This window comes from Euprymna scolopes, chromosome 22 (genome assembly GCF_053919585.1).
Source record: "Euprymna scolopes isolate OS-2025 chromosome 22, ASM5391958v1, whole genome shotgun sequence".
NCBI lineage: Eukaryota > Metazoa > Mollusca > Cephalopoda > Sepiida > Sepiolidae > Euprymna > Euprymna scolopes.
The window spans coordinates 25,860,031-25,881,545 of NC_136503.1; positions in this window are offsets into that span (position 1 = coordinate 25,860,031).

The window sequence follows — 21,515 nt, forward strand, 5'->3', positions numbered from 1 at the left end:
ATAGAACAGGAAGAGGGATGCAACATTTCGTCGATGGGACAGAGGCTGAAGCTTAGATGACAGTTAAGGACCGATCAGTTTAGCGACTCTCTTTTGAACCCTGTCCAGGAGTGAGAGACAAACAGCAGATGTACCAGCCCCAATGTGACAGCAATACTCCATACATGGGCGAATGGTGGCCTTATAGAGGTACAGGATACTTTCAGGCGTAAGTAAATTTCTGGCACAGTAGAGAGAGCACAGCTTCTTTGCAGCAGCCTTGGCAATGCTCTCAATGAATATATCCCAGTTCATGTTCCCTGTAAACGTTAGGCCGAGGAGTTTAAAGGAAGTACATTTAGGCAGTGTATTCTTAGCCATTGTTATTGGTGGTAGAAAAGGTTTCTTTTAGTTATTGAAGGAACCAAGCTTAGTGTTGGCAGCATTGAATGTGACCATCCATTTTTGTTACAATTCCACTACATATTGGAAGTCTTACACCTCTAGTGATTCTGCCATTTCCTTAGATATGTGTTCATTTGTTTTCCCCTCATGCCTGTTATAGAGGGTGGTGTCGTCGGCAAATATACCCATCTCCGAAACAATTTTATCAAGGAGGTCATTTATGAATATCAGGAACAATAAAGATCCAAGGATAGACCCCTGGGGTACTTCCGCATTTATATCATATTGTTTAGATGTACGACCGTCGAGGACAACTTGGATTTTTCTCTTACTTAAGAAGGATTTAATTATATTGTGTATTCTTCCAGTGATACCATATGATCTAATTTTCCTTGGAAGATCATCGAGCCATACCCTGTCAAAAGCTTTAGATATATCACGGGCTACCGCTCCACCCTCCCCTGTTTTGTCCAGTAAACGGTATATACGTTCAGAGACTACAGTTAAGATATCTGCTGTTGAACGGACTTGCCTGAATCCATATTGTTTGTCGGTCAGGAGTTTAGCAGCAGTTTTCGCACAGCAAATTGTTGGAACACGTGAGGTAAACGCTTTTTTTTTATTGCACTTCTTTTCATACCTTGTTCTCAGCCATAACACCTACATTGTATATTTATTATTCCTGGTATTCATAAACGACTTTCCTGATGAAATTGTGTCCGAAATGGGTATATTTGTTGATGACACCACGCTCACACGCATCCAAAAACAACGTCTGAAACTTAGCCATAGTCTGTTTTTCTATTTTCAATTTTCCTAGCAGTTTGTTCAAGCTGAGGGTGGGGAACTCTATCAATGCCAAACATTTTCCCGCCCCATCATGTATTCAAACCGAGATATCTTTTAACGATTCTCACTACCCCTTTAAGTGCAATTGTTTGCATCTCCCTTGCACTAGGTTCACAGGGTATATTTGCCAGATAGTTATTGATTTTTTTCATGAGCCCAGTTGCTTCTATAATGACTGAAATGATAAAAGTCTTCTTATTCCAGAGTCGTACATAAGACGTTGCTGTTATTTTTTTCTCAGCTCTGTTTAAGCCGGCATTGTTGGAAATGCTTATTTCTACAAACGTTGTTCTTTCTCCTTCTTTTCTCATATCACTATATTAGGTTTTATAGCTAAGTTTTCTAGATACGTAGCTGTAGGAATTGTATAGGCACAGCAGATGGTGTGGAATGAGGACATAAAGGCTAGTAATATTTAATGCTGCTAAGACAAAGCTACTTTCCTTCAACAATTACAAAACTCCTTTCAACCACTTACTGCTTTAGAACTTGGGCTAACAAAGGTATCGAGCACAGATATAAGGTGTGGCAATGTAATATATGATATATAGAATGTAAACTTAAATAGCCGACACACAGATACACACATATATACACAGAAACGCCGGCCAAACATACACACTCTCTTACACTCGTACACACGCGTATATGTATGTGTATGCTTATATGTGTGCATGTGTATGCGCGTGTGAAATATGTTTATTATTGTATTACTTGCTTTTGATTATGAAATTCCGTTACACTAAATAATTCCTTTTACTGCTTACTCCAATAAAAAAAATCCCTCATGGGTGGGGGCATGTCCCACCTCTTCTGTGCCCTAGAAATTTATTAGGTCATCTCCCACTTGACAACATCGTCTTTAAAAGCGTTGTTCCTTCCCATATGTCAGGCTAGGCATGAAGTTCGCTATTCCAAAGCAGATTAATCACCGCCACCCCCGCCGCCACTACTACCCGATTCTTCTTTCACCCACATACACACACCCTTACCGATACCCAGACCCTCAGAAAACCTGATGCTACTCCCCACCACACCCCCTCTTTACTCCCCACTAACACACAAAAAGGGACAAATAAATAAAAGCAACATTCCTCAGACTCCGCCGAAGAAGCGATGATGAAGAGTAGCAACTGGAGTGCAGTTTTATTTCTTAATTCTTTTCTAGTGGGAATCCCGAGAACGATTCACAGTATTGAAGAAGCGGGACCCATGGAAAGTCTATAGCTAATTAATAAGTATTTACATCAATTAAAAAAAAATACTTTCATGATTTATTGGCGTATCGATTTGCTTCCTGTCTCCTCCTTTTCCTCATCATTATTGGTAAAAAAGAAATTGTAATTGTAAAAGGAAATAAGCTTATTCTTAGTAGTATTAAATAAATTATTTATTTAATCTAATGACTTTGCGTTGGAAAATTTATTGCGAAGGTCCGTTCATGAATCATACGATTCTATCGTTGGCATTAGTTTTCCAATTATTTTTCTAGTCAGAATTCATTCTAGTAAAACATCCGGAATTTGCGGAAGATACCTCGTGAAAGTTGCCAGCATCCTAAGTGAAAGTGATTTTGTGCAACGAACTGGATTCGAACTTTTAACACCTTGGTCGTTAACCTCTTCACCGCCATTTTCTTTTTCTATCTCCTGGGAAATCCTTACTCGTTGGTGAGTGTCTACAGGACTATAAACGTATTAGATTGGTGTAAAAATAATGTCGAATTTTATATACAGTTGAACGTTAAAAAATGACATTATTTTTACACTAACCTAATATTTGATTGGGACGAAAATAGAAGCTATTCTTTGATTCGGGACTGAATGTCAGTTGTACCGAAAACCGCTCTATCGCTAGATAATTATATTTATGAAGTTAGATTTAATTTTGGAACAATTCATTTTAAAGTGGTTAGCATATTAATTCGACTAGAGTTAACGACTAAAGTTCTTATTTATATTTAAACCAATTTTATAACAAATTACAGAAAATAAAAAAGCAACTTGATGATATACATAGCTTCACGGAACGTAGATCTCATATTCCAAAAATCACCTAAATTAATCAAGTAGTTATAGTTTAAACTAAGAAAATCAAATTTCATGACGAAGTGAGACGTTAGGTTTTACTCGTCATGTTTTAGAAATAATAACAGACAACTCAATTCGAACTATCGAGGTCAAAATGATTCAAGTAACGGATATATATTCTCTATTAATATAGCTAAAAATCGAAATAAAAATAGTTTCTATCTAAAAATGGACGTGAGATATAAATGAGAGAGAAACTAGAGTTAACGACGAATTATTATTGTTATTATTATTATTATTATTATTATTATTATTATTATTATTATTATTATTTTATTTTTTAATTTTTTGCATTTCATTTTTTGACGATCGAACGATCACAAACTTTCACAAAATGGTATAGACTCTGCTACTTACCCGAAACATCTAAGATATGTTTCTAAATTTTTGAGATGGGGATTGATTGTTCACATTATTTGGATTCTTCGGACTACTATTCTCAACTGGAGTGTTATTTTCACAACGTTTCAGTTCTGACCTTCTTCAAGTGTATCTTGTCGAACTCGGGGAATCTTTCTATCGGATTCGGGAATTTGAGGTCAGGGCTCGTTACATCGTTAATAAAATACTTAGCAAAATTCAGTTATAAAGTTACACTCTTCTGGAGGTTGAACATTTAATCCTCAATATGGGGAGCACTCAAAATGCTATTACGAATTACTGACGACGTCTTCCCAGTCATGATTGACTGAACCAGAGCATAGTACCCCTTGGATTAAATAAAATGTTCCGTTCAAAATCCAATGCAGATTTTCGAATTCGAGAAACGGATAACCGACTGTTACGGAAAGATTCCCGTGTTCGAAAAGACACATCTTAAGAAGGTCGAAGCTTACATCGACCAAAACATTATGAGAATACCACTGAAGATGATAACAGTAGTCCGAAGATTTCAAATAATACGAGCCGAAGATACATGATCAAAAATCAATCCGATAGTTGCAATTCTTCTGTTGTGGCATCATTCTGTTAAGTTACGCTATATTAACCCTTCAAGGTTTATTTTTTTCTGCTTGAGAAGAAGTTATTTTATGTTGAATTGTATAAGATGCCCATATTGGGAAATGCTTACGGGGCACCTCAGGTATTGTTCATTGTAAGTGTTCATAGTGTACTTAACATACAGCAGTGGCTTTTTAAAACCTCGCTTTACATTGTGTTTAATTTTGTTGCCGGTTATAAATGAGGGCTTATAAAGTTGACATCGTGCAAGGTAGACTTCAGAATACCTATTGTACCAGAGCGACTTTTTAAGAGAAAATACTTGATATCGATATTAGGGAATATATGAGCGTTGTGTGATTCCAATGAATACAATGCGTTTTATAGTGGAAGTAAAGAAAATGAAACCAAAAAGGGTTTAAGGAGATACGCTGCCTACTGCAAACACAGAGATAACTTCCATAAACAACTCTCACTTTATTCATATGTGAACGAGTTTGTCCATCCGAAAGTTAATCTTTTTTTTTAATTACATTTTCACCCCAAACAAGGAACGTTGCCACTTTGATGTAGAGGGCTACTATCAAGGACCTAAATTGCAGGAGTACTATGTAGGGAGTTTAGCAGCAAGATGTCTGTTAACATTGCATTTGAATTTTTGGATGTCAGTACTGTTGGGGAAGAGTCTGCTATAGAGCGATGTGTCGTCGTAATTTACCAACCAAGAGCTTTTCATCTGAGACAAAAAACATAAATCATAACTATAGAATTCACTTTGACATATTAAGACTTGCAGATGATCGGAATAATCATATTTTATAAGGCTATCTCATAGATTGTGATAATAAGCATAATGGTTTGGAATCAATCTTACAAATTAATTTATTAATGAACTTTGTTATTGCATTTTTTGTATTGTTTTGGTGGAAGTTTTAACTTTTGGGGATATTGCTGTTGATTTGTAATATTTCTAGAAAACACAAGTGTTTAAAAAAATATACCTAATTGAAATACGTAACAAACACTGCTTTGAAACAATTGCAAACAGATACGATACGTTTCTTATTTAGACCATTAGACTAGAATTTGAATATATATATATACCTACTATATATATATATATATATATATATATATATAAACCTACTAGATATATATAAACCTACTAGATATATACATAAACCTACTATATATATATATATATATATATATATATATATATATATATATAAATTTAAAAATATATATGGCGATTAAGCTACACTTAATATTCCGCATTTCATTCACTCTAGGATTCTTCAGGCTTATGCGCATAAGCCTATATATATATATATATATATATATATATATATATATATATATATATATATATATATATATATATATGGAAGTTTTCAAAGGCTAAGTGTAATGCGGAAAGAACCGGAGCCACAAGAGGAAAGAAAGGAAAAACAAACAAATAGAGGGGCATGTTTGAGTAGAGAATATTCAAGCTGGCGAAAGAGACTAGGACCGCAGATATAGTTTAGAACCGCAGGAAGATGTGACTAGTAAAATCCGTAGGGAACTGGGGATATGTTTTTGTTTCTAGCTGATAGCACCCACATATATTTTATTTTACTTTTGAAATCACGACTCCATAAAAAATATACGAAGTCTGGACGAATCAAAATATCATATTTAAGCGTATTTTACAACCAAGCTAAGACGGGCGTCCCTTCCGTACTTCAAAATATCATATTTAAGCGTATTTTACAACCAAGCTAAGACGGGCGTCCCTTCCGCTGGTACTTAATAAAAGACATCTTTTTAATTCCCAAATTGAACCCATGCTTATTATTTCCAAAAATCATTGATATCCCTATACACGAGAGGACTCACCTAGCGCAGCTATGTTCTAATACTGCAATCAAAATAATTGCCCTCGTTTGCAGAGACCACCAGTGCGGATATCTAAGCAGCGTATAATCGTATGATATTAATTATAAGCATGAAAATCTATCTTACTCTCTTTGACTAAATTGAGCGCTGTGTCATTTTGTCTATACACCCATATATATATGTATATATATATATATATATATATATATATATATATATATATATATATAAGGTCAAAAATGGAAAGCAAAACAAGCTGTAGAAGATGCAGAATCGGCCTTTAAGATGCAAGAAGTAGTCATGCTGTGGCGTGCGGGAAAGCAGGTTTAGGACTATGCTTAAAACAATTGTGGCCCAAAGAACCCACTGGAAAGCAGAGGAAAATGGCTAAGTAAGAAATCCATAATCTTGAAGAAGCCAAGCGCATTTCAACAGTTGTAGGTCACAGTAAACAAGGCGCATGGACGAACTGAGAGAGTGTAAAAATAGGGAAATTACATGGCGCGACTTTCAATAAACGGAGCCTCAAAAACTAAGCTTTTATATAAAAGCAGCCTACGGTCTTACCAACACCAGTTTACCTTCATGCCTGGGGGTTTACTATATTAGATCGATACAAAGCACGTGGGAAAACTGCCAATGTCAAACATATTCTCACTGGATGCGAGCATTCCCTAAGACACTACAGTTAGAGACACAATAAAGCGTTGAAGATTGTTGCTGAAGCTGCAAGGATATGTTGTGTGACAGCCAATAACACTCAATATATCACCAGTAGAGAAATATATTTCCTTAAAGAAATAAATAAAAAAAATATGAAAAAAAGGAATGGCCTGGCCATATTTAATTTTCTTGTTATTAGAGCCTATGATTGTCTAGGCTAAATTAGGCATTGTGACGTATGATATCTTGATAGAGTTTTTGTTAACAAAAGTGCTATACCTGTGCGGGTACTTAAAAGAATTTTCAATTGTATTAAAGAACTCCTTGGGATATTAGTTTTTACATTGGAGCTGAAAGGAGGATTAAACCAAGTATTATTTTTTCTCCCTGTTCTTTTTCTAGGGGTATACCTATCTATGTTTGTGCGCTTGTAATTGGTATGGTTGACGTTATTATTGCCATTACTTGTAAATTTATGTTTTTTAAATAAAATAAGATATGCACCTGATGCGTATCTTATTTTATTCAAATTAAATCAACGTTTCAATAACAACTCACACCCTTGACGTTATACTCGCGTTGCCTACGCGCAGTTCAAACATTTCAAAATACAAGCGCTGAAAACAACGCGCGGATCTTTATAAACAGACTTTTCTTTCTCCAACTTTACAACGTGGCAAGAAAGAAGTAAAGGAAAAAAACAACAAACAGCACAACACACTGAAGATGGAGTACATCTCTTAAATATTTTTGTTATGAATTTCAAACAAATAAAATATTTATTTATTTTCCTAATATTACGTTGTTATTTGGCTTTCAAGCGCACTTGGTGCGTATCTTATTTTATTCAAATTAAATCAACGTTTCAATATTAACTCCCACACTTGACGATATGTTTTTTTAGTATGTATGTATACATATATATACATACATATACAGACACATATATACATAGACACATATGTACATTCATAAAAATATATATATATATACACATATAAAAATATGTACATAATGTTATGCGTAATTAATGAAAGTAATCGGCGAGTTTCTTGTTTTTAAATGGGTATATTTTATCATTTCCGTATAACTCGAATTCTTTAGGGCGTTATTATAATACATGGAATTTTGATCCAAGGTCTTTTTGTCAGTTGAAAGGTGCAGACTGATGATATTATGGATTTAATTATTGAATTAGGATGATTTGAAAACTTATGCACATATAAGAGTATAAGGTTTGGCTTATGTAAGGGATGTATGTTTCAGTGAGACATCTAAGAAGTTAGATGTTTCCTTGTCAGGTTCAACTGTTATGAAAACCCCTCCGAAACATGAAGATTCTTTACATTATTATTATAATCTTTAGGTATATATATATATATATATATATTTAAATACACATATATACACATTCATATATGCATACATGTACATATACATATGTACATATACATACATATACACAAATATATATATACACATATGTATATATACATACATTTATGCATATATATGTATACATACATATATACATACATATACAGACAGACACACATATATATATATACATAGACACATATGTATATACATATATTTATACATTAATATATATACATAAACATAATTATATATATACACACATATATATATATATATACGTAAACATATATATATATATACATATATATGCATATATATGTTTACATATATATATGTATGTATATGTATATGTGTATGTATGTTTAAAAAGGGCGAATGAACTCTTTTTCTGGGTCAACGGCCAACTAGCACCGTGTATATTTGTGTGTGCTTATATGTGTATTGGGGTAGAGAGGGCTCCCGTAAGCCGTGGTGAAGGCAACCTTTCTAGGAGAAGCAAATCTCTGATTTAAAAAACCATAAAGCGGAAGACCAGTACCCGCATTAAGCTGGTCTTCAGTTTAATTTGTTGCTGGCTATCTTGCTCTTGCTTGTTGCTGGATCTCAACATTTTGAACAGAGAGAGAGAGATAGAGAGAGAGAGAGAGAGAGAGAGAGAGAGAGAGACTTAGCTGTTGTACAAAGCTAAGACTCTGTAACATCATATTTGTATAGATACTCCCTCAGACATTTGGGCTCATGGACTTTTAAATGTATGAGGGAGTGGCACTCGTCTGACATGACGTTGCAATCATCATATGTATGTTTATGTACTAGAATTCTTGCCCGTTAAAGACGTGCAAACCTTGTAGGGGGTAAGTTAGAATTGCTGGCTTATGCAAAATGGATTGTTTGCATGAAATATTTATGCTTATTAATTCCTAACTGTGCATGAAACGGATATAATAAGATATCGGATAATATAATATATCTACTTACACATGAAAGGCGCTTAGTGTGTGTGAGTGAGTTCCGTATGCATTCAAAAATGGCTTGGCAGATTTTTATGTAAGTTCACGTAAATGCACTTTATATATTAGGGAGTGTTCTTATACGGTTTGTGTATGGAAATACTACTGATAAGTATTGAAAATCGAAAAAAACCCTCACACTTTTCTGTAGACTAACATCACAAGTTCATTTTCAAAGTTTTGTCACCGCACAAGCAGAAAGGACCGGAGTGTAAAATAGTATTTTTTAAAGACATAGGCACGTTCGAAATAAATGTTTCCCTTTAAAGCACAACTGCATCATGATACTTGACTTTTGATTTGTAAGCACTAATTCAAATTAATTTATGAAAATTATTTCATAAAAGCAACAATATGTTTTCTTCATAGCGATGTAGACTATTATGTATTCTTCCAGTAATGCAAGGGGTTCAAGAATTAACGTTACAAAGTTTTTTTGCCCATATGTATTAAACAGATTAAACAATACAGATCAGTCAAACATTAATAGATACAATAGTATTACAAGATTCCAAATTTTCCAAACTTTATTCAATGGAACCGCCATGTTCATCAATAACCTGCTGTAAAGGTTTGGCGAATGCTCTACACAAGTTACGAATGACTTTTTGTGGAATTTTCGGCCATTTCTCCCTTAACGTTTTCATCAGAGCCTCCAAATTGGTATGGTGGAAATCTGAAACTTTACTCTTCCAGATAGATCAAATATCTTGAGCTCACCAATTGATTTGAAACGTTTTAATGCCCTCCACACAAACATTCAATTCACATTCAAGGTCTTCGCAGTGTTTCTTGTTGACTTTCCGGATTTGAACAGCTCTACAATAAAAATCCGTTTCGCTAAATCATAGGGAATGTTGTCAAAAGCAATAAAGTTAAACTTTATTCATATACACCTGAAAAAGATGAAAATTCATGATAATTCACTAAATATGAATAACAATAAAAAGTTGCAACGGTAAATATTGAACATATCAAAAGGATTAGCGGGTGCGAACACTGACTAAACATTTTACTGCAATATTTGAAAGAAAGTGTTTATACGTACATGAGAACGTATTAGTTTTTCTTGTAAAAATTGAAACCAAATAATCAATTTTCAGAATTACTCATGCGTCCCAAAGAAAATAAGTAACATAAAAGTTGGAAACTAATGCTATGCTTCTTGCTTACGCTCATTTTTACATGGCTATCATACTAGTAAATATCTATATAACTAAAATATAAATATATATATATACGTATATTTATATAACTAAAATATAAATATATATATGTATATATATAATATAAATATATAGATATATGTATATATATGCATACACACACGCATATATATATATGTTTTGCATAATATATATATATATAAAGTTATCAAGACAATAAACGATATTCTTTAAACAATTATCTATTACGATACAAATACTTCCACACAGATTTTACTTTTAATTAATTTAAAGTTATATTTTATTGTATTATTATTATTATTATTATTATTATTATTATTATTATTATTATTTTCCATCTGCTACTTTTATTTTTCTCTATTAGGTTTATGTACACACACACACACACACACACACATATATATATATATATATATATATATATATATATATATATATATAGAATGAATGACTAAGTTTAGGCACCGCCAAAAATGGCCGAAAAATCAAGTTGTTGTTGTTTTTTAAAACGAAATTACATTTATTAAAATCCATTATTTCTGAGTAACTTTTTTTTTCAGAAAGATAAAACCCTGAATTTTATCATATAGGAAACAGAATAATGTAAAACATTTTCTACTATTTTTAATTCAATTTTAAATGTTAAATTTTCCAAAAAAGTTAACAATTGACATTTTTTGTCCTGCACAAAAAACGTACATAAATATTTTTTAAAAAAGGTTTTTGAAATAATTAATTTATTTATTTGTTGTCTAACTAAGATTTATGATGATTTTCTATGAGAATATGCAAAAATATTATAATATAAGTATCTGGATTTCAAATAATTCCACTTATTCATATAGGCAACCAGTTACTTCGCGTCGATCTAGAGTCTAGATCGACACTGTTTACGTTTGTATTCGATAAAAAGCAAACTATGGGAGACCAAACAGGCCAAAAAAACTTATTTTTCAGTAACGGAAATTTCAATGTATTATTAACGCTGAGGCTGGCCAGTACCAGATGGGTGACCATTTGTATGAGTTTGGTTTTTAATGTGTATGTGTGTGGGGGCCAGTCTCCCCAAAATGGGGAAGGGGCAATTTAAAGCAGAATAAAAAAAAAATATTTCAGCGCGTTTGGTCCACCGTAGTCGAAAGGCGGCAAACGTTTTCAAACGGGATCGAAAAAATGATGCTATTTTTAACACAAAGGGCACAGTATTTATCGAATTTTTTTTTGTATCGATTCTTCAAAGCATGCCCTGTTTAATAATGGTCTTGCATTATTCGGCTCGCTAAAAAAATTTGTTTATTTATTTATCAAAAATTTTAAAATGGCTTTTTTCGTATAAATATTAAAAAAATTTTTTTTTGTTTTGCTTAACTTAAATTAATTATTTTACTTAACATATTCACCGAATTTCACACTTCAAAACTCAAAAGCGGGATAATTAAACACAATCGAAGTTCTGATATTCAGACGTTAAAATAAAGTATGCAAACAATTTTTTTTAATCTATATTTCTGTCCCTTACAACAACACAATATGTTGTCTTCAGTTTCAGATAATTATTTTAAGCATATTTATACCACCTCAAAACAAGGGGGGGTTTGTAAGTAAAATATATATATATATATAAATATCGTTTATAAAAATAACTACACTATTAATAATCGCTGAAAATTTCGTATTGATCGGATAATTACCTGATTTTTGGTAGATTTTTAAAAAGACGGTCCGTCAAAAAGTACTTAGCTGCCCCCCCCAGTTTTTGGCGGTGCCTACCAAAGTTCATGATTTTGACCATATTACAATTTACACTTTTAATTCAGTTGACATTTCCAATTCTTGACTGTGCTTGTTTTGTAGCACAAAATCAATCCCTTAATTATTGTATCAATTAGTGAATCTGTTTGCCATTAACTCATCAGAAGAAATAGCAACAATCAATCCTTCAAAAGGAAATGAGGTGCGATTTGTACATGATTTAAATCCCAAAGTTGAAAGAGAAGCTGTAAATTCCTTATAATATGTTTCCATTATACCTGCAATAAAGCGATGGACAGTGGAAATTCCTTGAAAAATAATAAAATGGCATAACTTCGTGAATATCGCATGTATTTGAATAAATTTCTTGGGAGTAACTAACCTTAAAGGAGACATTTGATGATATAATTTGCATTTTATTGTGACGCATACTTAGTGAAATATTGATACTTTACTAATCTATATATATATATATATATATATATATATATATATATATATATCCGTGTATTATATAGTTGGTACACTAATGGAAAACGATTTCTTAATGTATAAGTAAAAGGCGCTGGTCGCCAAGTTTAGATTTCTTTTTCTTTAGCAAATATCTGCCTTGGCGTTGCACTAAGCTTGGATTGACCCTACTCGACTCTGTGAAGAATCGGCCACCCAGATCTTGAAGACAGCCGACCAAGCAATATTCTCGTTCGCTGCCTGTTTTTCTTCTTGTAGTGCACTTACGTAGTAAAAAAAAAAAAAAAAAGAAAAAGTTTGCGTCCGTATGCCTACTGCGGAAAAGACCGCTGAGTCGACAGTTTATGATGAAAACCGCCAGAAGAATTTGTCAAGAATTTATTTGACGAAAGGTCGAACAGAGCTTGAAGTATCTTGAATCGTCCGAATATGACCTACAATTGGTACAACATACGAAAAAACAGACACACACCCCTCTCTGTTGGCACACGTGTACATAAATGTCTATCTACATAAAAAGTATGCGTACATGTTTGTATTGCTGTATGGAGAAGATTCACTCCTAAACAAATTCACTGATAATTATAAATTTTGAAGCAACAGTGGAAGCCGTAAGTAGACGTAATGTGCGTTATATATATATATATATATATATATATATATATATATATATATATATATATATATATATATATAGTAAAACTGGTAATTAGTAAAAACATGATGAAAGTGCTCAAAACCATTGCAGAGCAAATATACATTTTTGCAAATAAAACGATAATATATATATATATATATATATATGTGTGTGTGTGTGTGTGTGTGTGTGTGTGTGTGTGTGTGTCCTTCTCGTTCGCGCGAGGACTAATATATATTAGTCCTCGTGCGAAAGAGCACAACACAAAATGTTTTAAGTAATAATAATAATAATAGAATAACAATAACAAAGACTTTCGCTGGCGAAGACTACTATTGACCGTAACTAGTTATACAGTCCTTTTGAAATTTTCATCTCTATTTTTCTCGTTATCTACTGAATATTTGAAAACCTATATGAAATATGTTCCTCATAAAATTTTTCTATTCTGAAAGAAGTTTAAAAAATGTTATCTAAAAAAGTTATTTTAAAGTTTTTGTTAAAAAATTCAGATTTTCTCATTATTCAGACCTTTATTACAAAGAGGGTGTTGCAACAAATGAGTTGTGGTGTTAGGAAACATACAAACTGAAACAGAGAGAATATTCAGACCTGTAATAATACAAAGAGGGGTTGCAAAAATGAGTTGTAGTGTGAGGAGAAATATCAACTGAAATAGAGGGAAGGAAAGTTTTAAAATATAATCTTAAAAAGATAAGATACAAGTTAGAAAAGCATTTCATCCAAGGCATGAGAATTGTTAAACAAAATGTTTTACTATAGACTTTTAAAATAAAGGTGCAAGATTCAATTTGAAATTTATTTATCTTCAGAGTGCACTTTTATAAATTTTACAAAATAAGGTATAAATATTTAATTTAAATTGAATGAAAAAATTATCTTGGATTTATTTTATGTAATGTATATTTTGTTGAAATTTAAAAACATTATCTTTCATCTAGTAATTAATGATATAGATATAAAATTTTCAATGATTTTTTTAAAAGGTAAAAAGTTCTTAGAAATAAACTCTGTTCATAGGTTACCCCCCCCCAAAAAAAACAAAAACAAATAAATGACTGATTTAAGTAATTTATTTATATATGTATATATGTTGCATATGTTGACATTATTAGAGAGAGTCGCATGGGGACATTTATATTTATTAGAGACGGCGGACATGTATATTGATGAGGGGGGGGAAGAGAGAGAAGTAAGAGAGACATGTATACCTTTTACAGTGTGTGGTTCTTATAACATAGGAGAGTTATCAGTTCTTATGACACAGGAAGAGACAGTCATTACTTAGATGGAGAGGGGGCACATTTCTTGGATGGGTTATACACAAAGTTCATTATAAAGATGAGTGGACACAATGTTCATATAAAGGATGTTTCACATTACCTTTAGTTGTTGAGGAATGACACGACACGAAGACGCAGTTACAAAATATGATGATGTTCCTTTATTACATTCGACCGTTCGCAATGATGATGACGTCCAAGAATTCAAAGTCGACTATATGATTAAAACGTTCTCCCTTGCTTCCAAAGGAGACTGCCTTCTCTGACGATGTCAGCTCTGTCTCTAACTAGACTCTCGACCCTCTGTCATTCTAAAACTAGCAAACTATATTGAGAATTCATTTCTCCATGCCGTCATACGTGTGTCTGGCCACATGATCGGTCCAGGTGGCCTAAAGCTGCGTTGTTTGGCACGTTTCCAAACCGCTTTTGTAGACAATGAATTTTCTCTTACCTATTTTTCGACCTAACTTATTTTTCAACATATTTAACTTTGCTATTGTTCGTTCTTCTAACTGACCTTATTTTAATTCAGTTTTCATAAAAAAGAATTGAACAATCAAAAGACCTTTTACTCAAACACATCTATTATTTTATATTAATTTGAACAATGCGAATTCCTTCCTGAATCTATTTCCGAACCTTGCTCACCAGGATCGAATCTGGATCTATCTAATTTCATTTTTACTTATTTCAAGTTTTTCTTACTTATAAGAAAAGAGAAGCTTTCTTGTAACATCCCTCTCCTTCCTATTTTCAAAAAATGTACGCATTTTTAAATTCTAGTACATTTTTCTCTATATCTATACAACCACTTCGCTAAGAAAGATCAGCCCCCCCACTCCTTTAGTCAGCCCTTTTCAACTGACTTCATAATTTTACTTTTCTTCAGATCTCTCTGATATTCCTGGCATTTACTTTTTGGGTTTAGGGTATTCCTCCCCTGATCCTCTTCAGCTGCTTCATCCAGCCACCCCTATGCTTTAAACTGAGGTCTCACTCTACCTCTCTCGAAATCGACGACTTCTTTCGTCCAAAAGTGTCCTGATCGTTTCCCTCGCCTGGTTGTTCTACTAATTATGGCTTTGTTTCATTTTGTAACTATCTTATCTTTTGGGGACATATTCAAAGCTCATTTACATAAATCTTTGTGGTCGGCTTACAATTATAAAGATATACCTTTTCATCACATTGATTCGCTCGGATTTCCTTGCTTGAATGCTTGGAACTTGATGAAGACGAAGAAAATATCACCCTTAACTAAATAACCCCCATCCCTGTTGCACAATTCCATATGTGCACATTAATTTCTAACTATCGCCCGATTTCTGTGATTTCTCTTTTTTCCCATCAGAGCGTCTAAGATCCAGCAGAGATATCCCATATTAATGCATCTCTAAAAATTATAAGGTTATATCGTCTTACGTACTTGCGGTATATTTTTTTTTCTCTCACCTCATAATGCTATATGTAATTTGCCAGTGGTACTGACTTTCACAGTCCTTTTGGTACCCTAAGGATTCTCGTATCCTTCACCTCCTGCATTTTTACTTTATTGAGCTAAGACTTATTACCCTGCTTGGAACCGTCACTTGAGGCCTGCTTATAAGAACCCAATTTCGCAGGATCCATTATTTTTTCAAACAGGGCATTTCTAATGCTTAGCTGGCAAGCTACACATCTTGCGAAAAAAAAGTTTATGAACATTAAAAAATACAATACTTATATATATATATACATATAAATTACATAAATTATTAACTATCTGAACCGTTAGGTTTAAAGAAAATTAGTATATATATAAATGAGAAATGTATATATATGCATACATATTTTCTCATATATATATATATCAATTTTATTTAAACCTAACAGTTCAGATAATTAATAATTTATGTAATTTATATACAGTTAAATATATAGAGTCGATGATAAGTCGATTAATAATATTGGTCGATTAAAAATATAGGTCGATTAAATATATATATATATATATACATATATATACATACATACATATATATATATATATATATATATATATATATATATATATATATATATAAACGGAGACATTTTGCTTCAAGTTTTGTTAAAAAAATTTGATTTTCCGTATAATCGGTTTTGTATATAGATCACAAATATCAATAAAAGTTCCATAGTTGTTGCTTCCACGAGCGCTTTCGTTTCGTACGCAAATCATCATCAGGTGTTGAAGTAAAACTGCGAAGGAACGAAATTCAGAATTAAAAAGTTGAAACTAAAATATACAGTTAAATATATATAGAGTCGATAAAAAGTCGACTAAAAATATTGGTCGATTAAAAATATAGGTCCATTAAATATATATACATATATATATATATATATATATATATATATATATACACACATACATATATATATACATATATATACATATATGCATATATATATGCATATATATACATATATATACATATATGCATATATATATGCACATATATATTGTTTTAAACCTAACTGTTCAAATAATTAATAGTCCTTAGAAAGTTTTAATCGTTAAGTTACAACATAAACCCTATTAAAATTGATAAAATTAAAAATATAGAAAAAAATGCAACCTTTATGCCTGTTGGATTGTTGGTTGCTGTTGTTTTACGGCATATCAACCCTTTTCAAGTTATTTAATGCCGAATCCAGTGATTTTGAAGAACAATTTTTAATAGAATATATTTGTTTTTTAAAGTCGGTTTCTATTTAACCTATAGTTCGAACCCTAACTGGTACTACCAGTACGAGTCAGAATCGACCTGGTAGCATTGCCAATTAAAGGGTGGCTCACCACTCCCCAAAGCCCGCAAGCTGGGGCCTCACCATCGGACATAGTTTAAGGTCATATCCAGGACCTCTTTATTTCTGTAAAGTATAACTATGCTTACGAGAAGTTCAGGCAGGGGAAGAAACATTTAGAAATAATTGCAACATAATTTGTAGTATCTATAACTAATTGGACAATACCAATTTTCTCATGATTCCGATACAATTACCGATTCCGACGTTTTAAAATCTTTAAATATTTCTCTCTCTCTCTCTCTCTCTCTCTCTCTCTCTCTCTCTCTCTCTATATATATATATATATATATATATATATATATATATATATATATATATATATATATATATATTGTTCAGATTACAGTAAAAATCTATGATAAATACACATAAGTAAAAATCAAACTTATGGTGGGAACGATCTATGAATTTACGTGTACTGATAGTTTAAAATAAATAAATATGCTGCTGATTTTATCAATAAGTTAAGGACAAACTAAAAAAGACAACGAAGGCACAATAATATAATATAATATAAATGGATCACTGTTAATTATATTTAATTAGATTATAAGCATAAAAGCTTATGTAATACAGGTAAATAATCAAGAGTATATATATATATATATATATATATATATATATACTATTATAAATTCGTTTTTCTTTTGGGTGTATTGATATCCATATTAAAAACCCTCATTTCTATTTATTTAAAAAGAAAATACAATTTTCTTATATATGGGTTATAGGATTGCATTCACCAGCAAAAGATCTAGCTAATTTGCATATTCTTTTAAACATTCATTTCAATTAATTCCCTGTTAGTTTTTTTGGGTTTTCTTATGGGATGTTCATCTTTAGTTAACTATTACGTGTAATTATATTCATGCAAATATTCTACATGATTTATACTTGCGTAATATTTGCGTAAAAAGCTTACAGTAAACACAAAATTGTTTCCATATATATTTATGTATACGTCTATATTTTTGTTTAATCTATCTATCTATCTATCTATCTATCTATCTATCTATCTATCTATCTATAAAAATGAACGTGTCTGTGTGTCTGTGTGTGTGTGTGTCTGCGTACATTTCCCTACGCAATGTCAATTTTTAGTGTACAGACTGGAAATTTGATATGCAGGGTACTGAGATTTGGAAAGATCTATGTGATCGGTTTTCGGCCAGAAATTTGGCTGTTAAGGTGCCAAAGTTCAACGATTTGACCTTTGAAAACTTTACCAAACTCCTTCGACAATTTGGGATCTAAACACTTGAAATTTTAGATATAGGTTCCTTTGTCATGGATCAAACTTAATAACTTGATGTGAGCTCAAAACAATAAATGTTAAGGGGCAATAATAGGGATCAAGGTTAAAAAAAAATTGACCGTTTTGTTTTGCTCAGCATGCACCTCCAAAGACCCGTGCAACGCTGGGCACCCATGCTAGTATATCTATAAAAGTGAACGTGTCTGTGTGTCTGTGTGTTTGGGTGTGTGTCTGTCTGTGTACATTGTACTTTTTAGTCTACAGACTCGAAATTTGATATACAGAGTACTGAGATTCGGCAAAATGAATGTGATCGGTTTTCGGCTAGAAATTTGGCTGTTAAGGGGTAAAAGTTCAACGATTTGACCTTTGAGAACCCTACCAAACTCCTCCGACAATTTTGTGTCTAAACACTTGAAATTTTAGATGTAGGTTCCTTCGATATGCATCTAACTTAATAACTTGATTTGAGCCCAAAACAATAAAGGTTAAAGGGTCATAATAGGGGTCAAATTTAAAAAAAGAATAACATTTTTTTTTTGCTCAACATACAACTCCCAACACCCGGGCAACGCTGGGCTGAAATGTTAGTATATCTATAAAAGTGAACGTTTCTGTCCGTGTGTCTGTGTACATTTCCCTACGCAATAACTCTATCAAATTTTAATCTACAGACTCGAAATTTGATATACATGGTACTGAAATTTATGAAAATATTTATAATCCGTTTTCGGTCAGAAATTTGCCTGTTACGGGGTCAAAGTTCAACTATTTGACCCTTGAGAACAATACCAAACTCCTCCGCTAATGTTTGGTATAAACACTTGAAATTTTAGATATAGGTTCCTTGGACATGGATCTAACTTAATAACTCGATTTGAGCCCAAAACAATTAAGGTTAAGGGGTCATAATAGGGGTCAAAGTTTTAAAAAAATTGACCGCTTTTTTTCTTGCTCAACATACACCTCCAAACACCCGCGCAATGCCAGGCTGAAATTCTAGTATATATATATATATATATATATATATATATATATATATATATATATATATATATATATATATATATATGTGTGTCCATATATTCATATATATATATATATATATATATATATATATATATATATATATATATATATATATATAGATATATGAATATATAGACACATATATATATATATATATTTATATATATATATGGTGTAACAAATACATTACGCACGAGTATATATATATATATATATATATATATATATATATATATATATATATATATATATATGTGTGTGTGTGTATGTGTGTGTTTGTCTGTGTCTGTGCGCGCGCGCAAAAATATCATTTTCCAAAATTAAAACATCAAAATTAGAATTTAAAATTCAAATAAAATGTAATTTTTTCTCGAATTTAGATTTAGGTTATAAGGAGTGCTTGCCTTCCGTGTATACAATTTTTCAGAGATTAACTCCTCACATTTGAATATCTTATTTCTGGGTCATGAATTGGCCGTAAGATATGGTAATATTCCACATTACAAAGTGAGCATTGATTTAATTCTAGGGCTTATGTTGGTTTATGTTCAATTATTCTCTATTTGATGGTAACAGTTGTACATTTTTCTTTAAGCTTTATCACGTGGGTTGCTAAGGCTATTTTTTCCTTGTTTTAGCTCTGAAAGAACTCACATGTGCATGATATCTTTTCTTAAATGAACCTCGCGTCATTCCGATGTATTTTACCTTTTACAATCAAATGAAAAATCTGGGACAGGAAAAAAGACAAATCCTAAATTCAAAAAGAAAAAAAATGTTACATTTTTTATTTAAATTTAAAATTCTAATTTTAATTTTGTAGATTTGTAAATTTGGATTTAAAAGTTATTTTTATTTTTTCAAAATCATATTTTATAAAATGTATTTTATAATTTATTCTAATTTAAAACCATTCGGAAAAAAAGGAGTGCGATAGAATTAAGGTAATATAGCAGAAAAATCCCTAAGGGTAGATAAGTATTCCGCCCCAACCTTGAAATCTTTGAAATTTTTAAATGCATTTCAATATAATTACATAGACATTTCATTGACATTGAGATAAATTTAAAGTTTTAAATTTAGAAGGTTAATTTTAAGATTAATTTTGGAGTTAATAATAAAACTTTCAAACGACTTAATTAAAATTAGACTTTTAATTTAATAAAATCTCCCGATCCGATAAATAAGGAGGGTATTTTCACAATTTGCACAAAACGAGAGTTAAACGTGAACTGAAGAGAGCTTGATATTGGTATCTAAAAAGGTTCCTTATTATCAGGTTTAAAACCGACGGTACTGATGAATTATCTCATCTTAACTTTCTGTAAACAACACATAAATAAATATATTTATTCATATATACAAGAAATAGGGATATATATATATATATATATATATATATATATATACTCCTATAAATTCGTTTTTCTTTTGTGTGTATTGATATTCATATTAAAAACCCATTTTTCTATTTATTTAAAAAGAAAATACAATTTACTTATATATGAATTGTGGAAATGCATTCACTCGCAAAAGATTTGGCAAAATCTATATGATCGGTTTTCGGTCGGAAATTTGGCTGTTAAGGTGTCAAAGTTCAACGATTTGACCTTTGAGAACTCTACTAAACTCCTCAGACAATTTGCGATCTAAACACTTGAAATTTTAGATATAGGTTCCTTGGACATGGATCTAACTTAATAACTTGATTAGAGCCCAAAACAATAAATTTTAAGGGGTCATAATAGGGGTCAAAGTTAAATAAATTGACCGTTTTTTTTTTTTTTTGCTCAGCATACACCTCCAAACACCCGGGCAAGACCGGACACCCATGTAAGTCTATCTA